Raw genomic sequence first — 12475 nt, 5'->3', positions numbered from 1 at the left:
TCAAAGTATCAAAATAAAGGGAAAATCAGTCATTTTTATTCATGTTTCAATGCAACATTTGGCATCTTTATATATCACACAGTCCTTTTATGTACTCTTTCACTCATTCCCCACAGCCTAGATCTATTTGGAAAGCAAAAGAGGTTGATATTCATTAATTACCCATATAACAGTAATGTGAGAGTCAGAGCCACGATGGCAGAGGAAAGTCAAGAACTCACCTGAGCTCTCCCCAAAACCCCTCCAAATACCTTTAAATAATGCCATAAGACAATTGTTCGAGCAACAGAACCCTCAAAAGGACAGGGTGAAATAATTTTTCAGCCAAAGACAACTTAGAAGGTTGGCAAGAATGATCTGTTGTATCAGGGTGATAGTGGAGCATAGTCCGGCACAGATGGCACCAGGACAGACCAGGCCCCAGAAAACCAGGAGTTCATAGCATTTCATGGCAGAAGCTAAGAATGCCTAAAGATGGGAGTGAGGCAGGGTTTGTTTGGAGGTAACAGAACAGAGAAGGAAGAGATTGCCTCTAGGAAGAATGTTTCTTACAGACAAAACATATGTAATGCAAAAGAACCCTTTGCCTAAGCTAAAGTCCAGGAAATTAACCTGGGAACCTCTGGAAGGAATGATTTGGGAGATCCATAAAACAAACAGAATTTGGAATGTACAAAGTGTGGTCAGCTCAAGGCAATTCCTTGGCCTGGGAATGGAAATTAGGTGAGGATCAGTCAGTTCTTAAATTGTGTTTATCAGTTTCGACATGGAAAGATGATACTCATGATTTATAAGAACTTATTCATTATTAGGGCAGTTGGAAGGAGTATATATACACAGAAGGCACAGGTATGACTTGAATATAAAGGGATATCTTAAAAAATAAAATTAACTCGTGAGAGAGGAATACATTGGAAGAAAGGGAAAGGGAGAAGTAGGTAAATTATCTCATATAAAACAGGGAAGAAAAAAGCTTTTACAAGGAGGGGAAGATGGGGAAGGTGAGAGGAAGTGAGTGAACTTTACTGTATTAGAATTGGCTCAAAGAGGGAATAACACACACACACACTCAATTGGATATAGAAATCTATCTTAACCTGCAGGAAAGTAGGAGGGCAAGGGAATGCAGTGGGGTGATAGGAGGAATGGAAGATTGGGGGAGGGAGTAGTCAGAAACAAAACACTTTTGAGGAGGGACAGGGTGAAAGGAGAGAGAAAAGTATAAATGGGTGGTGATAGTGTTGGGGGGGCTGTTCTGAATATCCCTCTTTTAAAGAATTATACTCTCACACACATTACAATAAGAATTAATGTCAGAATTAAGTAGTTTTTATTTGGAACAAGAGAATATAGCAAGGAGGAAAGTCTAAGACTTAGCCTCTTGGGGAGGAGAAGGTTTAAAAACATTTTCTTCTAAGAGCCAGAGTAAAGGCAATGCGTTTATAGAGGATGGAAGGGGGTTGGATTTGAAACCAGAAAGTTATAGCTTTTCGAGGCATGGGATACTTGTCACATTCCTGAGTGCTAGGGTACAAGGGGACCTTTGAGATGACAACCCTGACTTCTGGAGTTATCTGTTTTCTGCCTCCAGTGTGATGGGTAAAACTAAGTGTGCTTGGTCACCTTACCTGTCCCCAGTGTGGGGAAAGCTAGCTAGTATTTACTTATAAATTAGAAGCTTCAGCAACAGTTTAGGCATTAAGTATTTATTAAAGTATATTAGAGCTTATCAAAGAGAGACCACATGTCTCTGAAAGAATAGGAAAGCCTAGCTAAGATCTACATGGGAGAGAGAGAGAGAGAGAAAGAGCTGCCTCCACCTAGCAGATCCACATTACCAAGAGAAAAATCCTGTGTCTCATTGAGCAGAAACTCCATGGGGGACAGGAAGAGAGGCAGTCCCCACAAAGAGCTCCAAGCTAATTGGCTGGTAGCATTCGAGTCCATTGATTGACATGGCTTGAAGGCAGTCCATGAATTGTGCGGTAACTTCTGGATACTGTATTGACTTTAGGAAGGTCAACACATGCTCTTTCAGCAGGGAGGGGGAACTGGTAATAAATAATATGCTCACACCAGCCAGGTTATTAAGCACACCTGTTTACCATTTGGCTTCTTGCTATAAACTTTTATAGCCCCCAAATTCCTCAATATGTCTGTCCTATTATCTGTGTGATTAATCATTTTTTTCCCCCACAGGAAGTGCCTTCTTTGATTAATCCTAGGCCTGTTGCATCTTAGATTTTGTTTCTCACAGGGAGAGCCCCCTGTGATTCATTCTAGACCCATATCTATAGGATGGAGGGAAATATAGTTAGCAATAGTCACTATGGAAAAAATTAAGCAAGTTTCTCTGATAAATGCCTCATTTCTCAAACTTACAGAGAACTCAAGTCAAATTTATATAAAAAAGAGACATTTCCCAATTGATAAATGATCAAAAGATATGGACAATTTTCAGATGAGGTAACCAAAGCTATCTGTAGTGATATTAGAAACTGCTCTAAGTCACTATTGATTGGAGAGATGCAAAGCAAAACAATTCTGGGGTTCTACTTCATACCTATTAGATTGGTTAAAAGAACAGAAGAGAAAAATGACAAATATTGAAGGGGATGTGGGAAAAAATGAACCATTAATGCACTTTTGATGAAATTGTAAACTGATTCAACCATTCTGTCATACAATTTGTTTGCATCCAAAAAGACAAAAAAAAAAGGAAAAGGACCTCTCTCTCTCTCTCTCTCTCTCTCTCTCTCTCTATATATATATATATATATATATATATATATATATATATATACATACAAAAATATAGCATTTCTTTTTTTCTCCTGAAGACTTGGGAACTAGGGAATACCCAACAATTGAGAATGGATGAACAAATTGTAATATGTGTTTATGATGTAATACTATTGTGTTATAAACAATGATGGTTGGATGCTATCAGAAAAACCAGGAAGCACTTATATGAACTGATGAAAAGCGAAATGTACAATGTACAAAGTAATAGCAATACTGTAAGATGATCAGATGTGAATGATAGCTATTCTCAACTATATAGTTATCCAACAAAACTGTGAAGGATTTATGATGAAAAATGCAATGCATCTCCAGAGAAAGAATTGATGGTGTCTGAAAATAGATTGAAACAAATTTTTTTACTTTATTTTTCTTGTTTCTTTTTTTGGCCTATGTTTTCTTTCACAATATGACTACTATGAAAATATTTTTCATGATTACACATATAATCTGTATCAAATTGTTTGACTTCTCAATGTGGGAAAAGGCAAGAAGTGAGAGGATTTAGAACTCAAAGTTTTAAAAAAATGTTAAGTTGTTTTTCCATGTAATTGGGGAAAATAAAATACTAAATAAAAAGTATAATTTTTAAAAAGTAATGTGGCAATTCCTTCACTTTCTTGTGTAAGAAACAGTGCTAATGATTCTGATGTCACTACATGGGCAAGGTAGTGTGTTTTGTTCCTTGATGTGATACTCTAAATCTAAATCTTGTCCAGCCATCTTGCAGATGCAGAGCTCTACTCAAAAAGGATTTTGGGTGAGAAAAGTCATAGAAATGAATAAGATGAATAAGCTCCAAGGAGATAGTGCACTAAGATGTAAGAGACAAAAGTTCTGCTTTTTGACCTATCATTTAGCTGCATCATTAAGGGCAAATAATTTGCTCCTTCTAGGCCTCCACTTTCTCATTTATAAAATGAAGCTAATACTTGAAAGCAGGGCATTGGACCAAATCATCTTCCAACTCTACGATCAATTATTTTATATTAAAAAATAAACCTCAAAACAGTGAAAAATGTTAAAAATATATGAAAAAATCATATTGGGAATAAGTCAATAGCTTCTCTGTCATTCAAGTACAAAACAAAATAGATAACTAAAGAAAAAATGATGAATGAGTGAACAAATAAATAAATAGATTAATAAATCTTGTAATGATGTTGTATTTCATGCTTGGATTGACCAGAACTCATTGTGCAAAGGTAATAACACTAGATTGGAGTCAAAAGGCCTGGGATTAAATCTAGGCCTGCCATGGATTTTCTGTGTGACTCGAGACAACTCACTTGTAACTCAGTTTCTTTCTCTGTAAAATGGTTTGTAAATCCTTTCCAATTTATTTCAAGGTTACCTTAATAACTTTACTACAAATTTTTCTCCTTCATGTATTCTGTGTTCCAGGCAAACTGGATAATTTGTTCTTCCTCATTATTGCTATTTTCTCTCTTTTCTCTGTGAATTTGCACATCCCCAACACCTAGAATACAATCCCTCTACCCATCTGCAATATAGGATCCCAACTTTCCTTAAATATTATTACAAGAACCACCTTATAAAGGTATTCATTCCTGATCCACACCCCATACCCTCAGGTGCCAGTGTCCTCCTCCATAGAAACTACATTTTTCAAAAATTTATATTTTTAATAATTGAATGAAAAAACATTATCAAGTACTTTTATTGTTTAGTCATTTTCAGTCACTTCTGACTCTTTGTGACCCCTTTTTGGGATTTTCTTGGCAAAGATACTGAATTGGTTTCACATTTCCTTCTCCAGCTCCTTTCACAGATGAGGAAACTAAGGCAAACAGGGTTAAGTGATTTGCCCAGACTCATATAGCAAGTGTCTGAGGATGGATTTAAACTCAGGTTTTCCTGACTCTAGGCCCAGTGCTCTATTTCAGTACTCCAATTAGCTGCCCATTAATTACTTACTGTTTGTAAATTACTGTGGCAAGATCCAGTGATGCAAAGCATAAAGCCTGACTTCATGAACCTAACATTCTAATATGTAGGGGGGTGGGAGATTATAGCATAGAGATATTCTCAGCTGCAAGTCATATGTATTTCTCATATCTATTGCATATCTATCTACCTCTCTGTATGTTTATTTGTATAAATACATAATTACATGCACATATATACACACATATGCATATGTAGGTATACATATCTATATAAGTATATGTAGATATGTAAGTATATAACATAACAAACAAAATAATTATATCATATCACATCATGTATCATATATACTTATGAAAATATAAACACATACCCACACATATACACATACATACTTATAGTGCAATTGTGTAAGAAATTGTCTTTTCCTTTTTGATGTACTTAAGAATGCCATACATACAGTATTGGCTTGAAGCAAATAGTTGGAAAATGGAAGCACATTTATGAAAATAACAATGAAAATAATTGTAAGAATATTTTAGATGCTGACTTTCATATAAAATGATTATAAGAAGTCTCTGTAAATAATTATAACAATTAGCAATGTAATATAAGTCCTATCTTTTTCTGAATGGAGACAAACCATTAATGCTGTCTGTTTTTTATATTGACTAGTGTGAGAAAATAATGGGGTTTTGGGACTTCCAGGGGCACCCCCTGCTAAGAGAGCCTGGCTGACCTTTTTTACCTTGAAAATTCATGGACCGCCCTCAAATCCAGTAATTCAATAGATTGGAATGCTACCAGCCAATTACCTTGGAGTGGTGTGTAGTCACTGCCTTTCTTCCAGACATGCAGGTAGCTTCTGTTCCAACAGGCACAGGAACTTCCTTTTTTTGAGCCTGAAACTTGTAGGTGAATGCGGCTCTTTTTCTCTTTTCTCTCCCGTAGATGCTAGCTAGGTTTTTCCTATCTTTCTGACCCAGGTTTTCTCTTTTTTCTAATGCTTACTGCCCAAAACTGGTATTAAACTTCTAATTTATAAGTAAACCCTAGCTAATTTTCCCTATGCTTGGAACAGGAATAAGGAGACCACACATTAGATTTTATGCATCACACTAGCAACTTATTATTATTACTATGCCAGACTTGCCCATATAAAACGATGGGCAGGTTAAAAGGTATTGTTATATTTGTGCAATAATGATTTTTTTTTGCTTTATATTAAGAGCTCTACAACAGATAGACATCTTTTTTTTTAAAGATTGCATATTATGTTGTCAATTACAGATAATCTACTTCCTGTCCTTTGAAATCTCACTTACCTCTCAGAATAAAATATTACACTGTGTTTCCCAAAGGTCAGGACAAGTCTTAATAGTGCTCTGTTAATGCACAGTCCAGGACAAAACAACATTCTGAGTAGTTAATGCCCATGAATTTCTAGAACAATATAAACTGGGAATTTGACTCTCTTAATGCCTTCAGATGGGGTGGGTTGTACTGTATTCCATTGAAAACTCAGCATCTCAGTTAAAAGAAGTTCTATAGAGTTCAGGGAAAGTGATAAAATTAAATATGCCAGAACTCAACTTAATTGATTTTAGGAGCAAATGAACCTGAACATCAAACAATTTTCTTTTTACTCTCATGTGTACAATTCCAAAGCAAAATTAAACTGCTCAGTGTGTTAAGCATTGCTTATATAGTTAAGACAGAGAAATGGAATCTATTCAAAACTTGCTCCACATCTTAATTAACATCCAAAAAAGACTCCAAGTACAATATTGGAATTCAGTTACAACAGACCCTTACTATGCAATATCATAATAAAATAAAGCCTTAAAACCTTAAACTGAAGACAAGACTGAAGAGTTTTTATGTCCCAATAACTGTCTCAATGCCTATTCAATTTTACATGGTGTTTTGGAAAGAATTGAATTTTCTTTAGTACTTCCAAAAGTATTGACAATTCAGTCAGTAAACATTTATTCAGCATTTAGATGTGCTAGGCACTGTGCTAAGCACTGAGGACAGAAAAAGGGGCAGAAGATGTTCTATGCCCTCAAGAAGTTCATAATCGAATGGGGGAGACAACAAACCAATTGGTACAAACAAGCTAGATATACCATCAATAGGAAATTAACAAGTGAGGGAGAGATACTGTAATTAAGTGGTATTCAGAAATTCTTCATAAAGGAGATGGGATTTTAGTTGGGACTTAAAAGTAGTCCTAGAAGCCTATACTCAAATGCTTCTTTCTACTTCATGAGACAATATGTCTTATAATTGTTCATCTTCCTTCTTTGTAACATTGTATAGATGAATTTTTAGATAAAGGAGAAGATTCTAGCCATGAGGGACAACCTAATAAAATTTCTGGAACATAGAGATGAAATGTCATATTTGTGGAAAAGCATACTTGATCAAACAGTAGCACATGGCAGTAAGTAACATGTAAGAAGGCTAGAAAGGGAGGAGAGGGCTTGGGGATGAAAGGTTTTAATACCAAACATAAAAATGTGCATTTGATACCAGAGGTGATCAGTAGCCACTGAATATATATGGAATAAGGGCTGGCAAGGTCATAATTTTAATTCGCATAAATTACTATGAAGGCTGAATAGAGGATGGATTGAAGCAGAGAGAGACTTGAGGTAGATCTCTCACCAGCAGATCCTTGTTATTGTCTAGACATGGGTTGTTGAGAGCCTGTACCAGCATGATAACACTGTTAAAGAAGAGAAGACAATGAAATTGAGAGATAATATAAAAGTGAAATTGACAGGCACTGTCAATTGGATATTTCTGGTGACAGATAGTGAGGAATTGAGGATGATACCTTGGTTGCAAGCCTGAAGGATTGCAAATATGGTGATGTACTCTAACAATAGTGCAATGAGTTTGTATGCAATGAAGACAAATGAACACATTTTAAGATGGTTAAATTAACAGGGAATATCACAAGGCTAATTACATGAGGCTCACATTCTAAAACAACTTTTATAAAGTTTTGCTTCACAGAAAATCTTATTTAAAAAAATGTAATATAGGTTAGCAAAAAGCCCTTGCTTTAAAAAGGTTATCAACCTTTATTCATAATATATTCCTTGTTGGGGCAGCTAGGTGGCACAGTGCATAAAGCACAGGCTCTGGATTCAGGGGGACCTAAGTTCAAATCCAGCCTCAGACACTTGACACTTAACTAACTGTGTGACCCTGGGCAAGTCACTTAACACTCATTGCCCCACCCAAAAAAATCATAATATATTACTTGTTGTAGTTCAAAGTTTAAGGTTTTATTTTTCCTGGCTAAATGGAAAAGTATTACTAATATCTCCACTGCAGTGCAACATATTGTAGAAATAGCCTTGGAAGTAAGTGTTATTTGTTTGCAGCCTAGTACTGATGTTTACTAGCTATTTGAACCTGGGCAAATCACAAAAAATACCCAACCTTCAATTTACTTACACATATAATGGGAATAATAATAATAATTCAAGGGTATGGCTTTGTAAAATGTAAATTGTGGATTATTCGTAGAAGCATTGCTTACTGGAAAAGGGTTCTGGGAACGGAGTCAGAAAGACGAAAGTTTGTATCCCAGCTCTGACATATTATCCTTGGCAAGTAATTTAACTTGTGGATCTTCTTCATTTGTAAAATGGATAAAATCACATATATAGTACATATCTCTAAGGTTTGTGGTGACAATTAAATTAAGTTATATGAGTAAAATGTTTAAAATGCCTTAAAGTGTTATATAAAATTCAGTTGTAATTTTTGAGATTGGGGATGGGATTTTTCAGTGAAATTTTAAATTTTAAATATTTGTAACATCAAAGAAGTGAAGGATCATCAGGAACTCTATACCATACTTTTAAGTAGACATCATTAGTGCTCATTTTGGCTGAACATATACTAAAATTGGAATGATACAGAGAATATTAGCATGGTCCGTGTGCAAAGATGACATGCAAATTCGTGAAGTAGATATCTTTAAACCCACTCTATGGGTACCATATACCTAAAAGATTATAAGTCTTGCTCAAGATCATGCTATTGGAAGGAGACTGTGGGCTAGAACTAAAATCTTCTATCTTCACCCAGGGGTGGTTTTTTTTTTTCCTAAAAAAAATAAGGATATAAGGGGGCAGCTAGGTGGTGCAGTGGATAAAGCATCAGCCTGTGTCCCTGGGCAATTCACTTAACCTTCATTGCCCCACCAAAAACAAAAACAAAAACAAAACCATAAGGAATAGTACATTCAGTATACTCAGACTCTTCTACAAATACAAAATCTTTATGAGTCCCTTAAACAAGAATTAAGGACATCCTTGATGAGAATATTAATAGAGGACAAGGAAGTTCACATATTAGCCAAAATTAAATTAATTATATTGAGAATATTAAAAAACTCAATTGTAGTTATTTTTTAATTATGGTGTCATCCTGTGGTTGTCTCCCATTACTATTTTACAATCACTGAAGATTCCTTGAAATATAAAACAAGGACCTTCTGAAAACAAACATCTTGTGAGGTACAAAATAGGGAAATGCTTTTATGCCAAAAGTAGATGCAACTGAGATAAAATAGATTCAGCACAGTGTGAAAGTCAAAACTGGTGAAGGTAATACTCCCACAAATTTAAATGATAGATCCCATAAGCTTTCAGGCATAAATACTGTGATGTTTAAAATCTAGATTGTGGTCGCCTTAAATTAGAAGCTTTTGCACCAGTCCTTGGCATTAAACATTTATTAAAAGCATACAGATATCCCAAGGAGTTCAGAAGGTTAAGAAAAAAGCCTATTTATCCTAGAGTTCCAGCCTGGTCTGGTTCTTCCTCAAGTCCTCTGCCACAAGCCAGCTTCAATCACGAACTCTCTCCAGCAAACTCATTGTGGAAGCATTTTATAGGTCTGGAACAGAGGCGGTCCTTACATACTGCTTCAAGCTGATTGGTTGGCATCATCCAAATCCATTGGTTCTGAAGGTGTTCTCAAGGTGTGATTACAATCCAGTTAACTTGAAGTAGGCTAATCAGCAGTTAATCACTCTCACTTGATTCAATCAGTCTAGATTAATCTCCAGGTGGGTCTTCGCGTATCTGCTAAATCTCATTATTTCATCACAATACCATTGGTTTAAAAAAGTAAAGAAAATTCAGTGACTTAAGATTTAGCCTTGGGACCCACTCAGAGCTTAGTATTATTATTACATTGAATATAAATAGGTATGGCTATCTAGAAATATAAGTATATGCACACATACCTATATAAGCATATATATATATATATATATATGGGTGTATTTGTATATATCCTTGGAGGCATATTATATATGCATATATATCACTACATATATATTTCCCTTAAAATATATAATTTTAAGAAAGTGATCTACATTTAGAACCACATATTAAATTACAATTAGCTATTTACAAGTTGGGGTCAATTAATTATCATCATTTCCATATATTACTCTTCACCAAGTATATCTTTATGCCATGACTTTAGCTTGATGAAGTCACCAATTGCTGATAACTGCAAAAATAAATGCATACTTGGAAATAGCTGGTGACAGCTTCAGGTCCAGGGGCTGCTAGAACAGGTTTGGCACTGCTACAGGTAAGATTTTTTTTTTAATTAATTAATTAATTAATTTTTTTGTGGGACAATGAGGGTTAAGTGACTTGCCCAAGGTCACACAGCTAGTAAGTGTCAAGTTTCTGAGGCTGGATTTGAACTCAGGTCCTCCTGAATCCAAGGCCAGTGCTTTATCTACTACACCACCTATCTGCCCCCTACAGGTAAGATGTTAAGGAAAAAAGACACGGAGACATAGGATGGGATTGGAAGCACCTCCTGCACTCTGATGGAGGCAGAAAGTGAAGTTTATTGGGACAGTATAGCATATATATATATATATATACTTGACACAGGCAAAGGAATGTCTTTGTGTGAAGCTCATGCCAAAAAAGAATGAGGGAATTGGCTAGTTTTTTGTTCCGCATGTAGGTCATGTAGACTTTGGGCCATGTCGGCCTTATCTATGATGAAGAACACGTTTCTGTCCTTTGAAGCTTCCTTTTCGCCTATGCAAATGCATCATCCTTGGTGCCCAGCAAATGCATCTGCATCTGGAAAAGATCATTATGGCTTACAGCCCTCTTATCAAGGGTTAACTATGAGTCAGTGCATATTTTCTGGAAGGGGGAGGCCTGCCCTTGAGCTTTGCTTACACAGTAAAAGGGGAGCTTGGTTAACCCCTAACAAGCTGGGTGTGAATACTTCCTTTAATATTTATAAGCTATAAGATCATGGACTACAGCATTCTTATTTGTCAAATGGAAATAATAGTACCTGGAATGCTTATCTAAGAAAGATAATGTGACAAACAAAGGAGAACATGTGCATAAAATGTTATATAAGTGTCTACAAGGTGAAATATTCAGCTTCTTGTCCTAGCTGGGTAAAATATTAAAATTATTCATCAGTATATATTAGCACTGATAATAATGTATGATATAAGGTAGTGTTATTATTTATTTAGGTGAAACTATGCAACAATATTAGCAGATCAAAATATAATTTTCAAATTTGGAATTTTTCCAGGACACCTAGAGTGAATTATTGAGATTATAAAATAGCAATTTAGACATACTTGTAGTGCTAATTAAATGACAAGACTCAGAATGTTCACTTGACTAACCAGTGTAACTTTCTGGCTATAGCTTGTAAATAGAATAGAGAAATCAATTCTGAATTAGAGTTACAGAACGGAATTCTTATCATCTAATCAGATACCTTAATTTTCCCATACGTCTTGGAATGTCACTAACCATTGTTAATGAGAACAACTTTCATTACTGTGCATTGTATTATTCTGACCTTCTGAAAAATAAACATGCTAGGTTATTTGATTTAACTTTGGCACATTTTACAGATGTAGTACTGAAATTCTATTCAAGTATTTATATAGTGTTTGTTACACCAAACACCCTTCTCATAACATTGAATCTAATTGAATTCATGCTACATATAATAGCACCCTGTACATGAATGAAGGGAGACATAGCTACTATTTGCAAATCAGAATTAATTTTGGAGGGATAATTCAAATATACAAATTAGTTGGAATAATTTATAAGTTGGGAAGACCTTATTGAATAACGCTTAAAATTCTTCCCACAGACAGAAAAGAGTAGTTCTATCTTTTTATATTTGCACTTCAACTAGCAATGGAGTCAAGGTATAACTAATGTATAGATGTGAATTGCACCATGCTTGAAGGTAAATTTTATTTTATTTTATTTTGGTGAGGCAATTGGGGTTAAGTGACTTGCCTAGGGTCACACAGCTAGTAAGTGTTAAGTGTCTGAAGTCTGATTTGAATTCAGGTCCTCCTGAATCCAGGCCTGGTACTCTATCCACTGCACTACCTAGCAGCCCCAACATTTTATTTAAAAAAAATTTTTGAAGGTACATTTTAAACAAAGTAATATATTCCTACAAATGTCACCTTTATTCTGTTTCTTAACATGGGCACATAAATAAATGTTCAAATAAGACAGGGAAAATCTTTAGAAACTTAAGTTGTATTTGGTACTCATTTTAAACCAAATATCCATTGAAATTCAGAAGTATTTTTAAATGCCTGGAATACCCTCATACTTTCTTCATTAGAGGAATTGAAAGAATGAATAAATTAATATTTTGTGGATAGCTATCTGTTCTCTACTCAACCTCTTATCTTTGTTAT

The 12475-nt window shown here is 35.1% G+C and overlaps 1 non-coding gene across 1 annotated transcript; it reads left to right on the top strand.

Moving 5' to 3' along the window:
* The first annotated feature begins 8609 nt into the window (after nucleotides 1–8609).
* Nucleotides 8610–8714, top strand: LOC122737646. The gene has a single exon (XR_006354459.1). It is a non-coding gene; the product is annotated as a U6 spliceosomal RNA (small nuclear RNA).
* Nucleotides 8715–12475: the final 3761 nt, after the last annotated feature.

This window comes from Dromiciops gliroides, chromosome 1, assembly GCF_019393635.1.
Source record: "Dromiciops gliroides isolate mDroGli1 chromosome 1, mDroGli1.pri, whole genome shotgun sequence".
Taxonomy (NCBI): domain Eukaryota; kingdom Metazoa; phylum Chordata; class Mammalia; order Microbiotheria; family Microbiotheriidae; genus Dromiciops; species Dromiciops gliroides.
The sequence above is the reverse complement of the archived record's forward strand: the minus strand, read 5'-3'. Positions and strand labels throughout refer to the sequence as shown.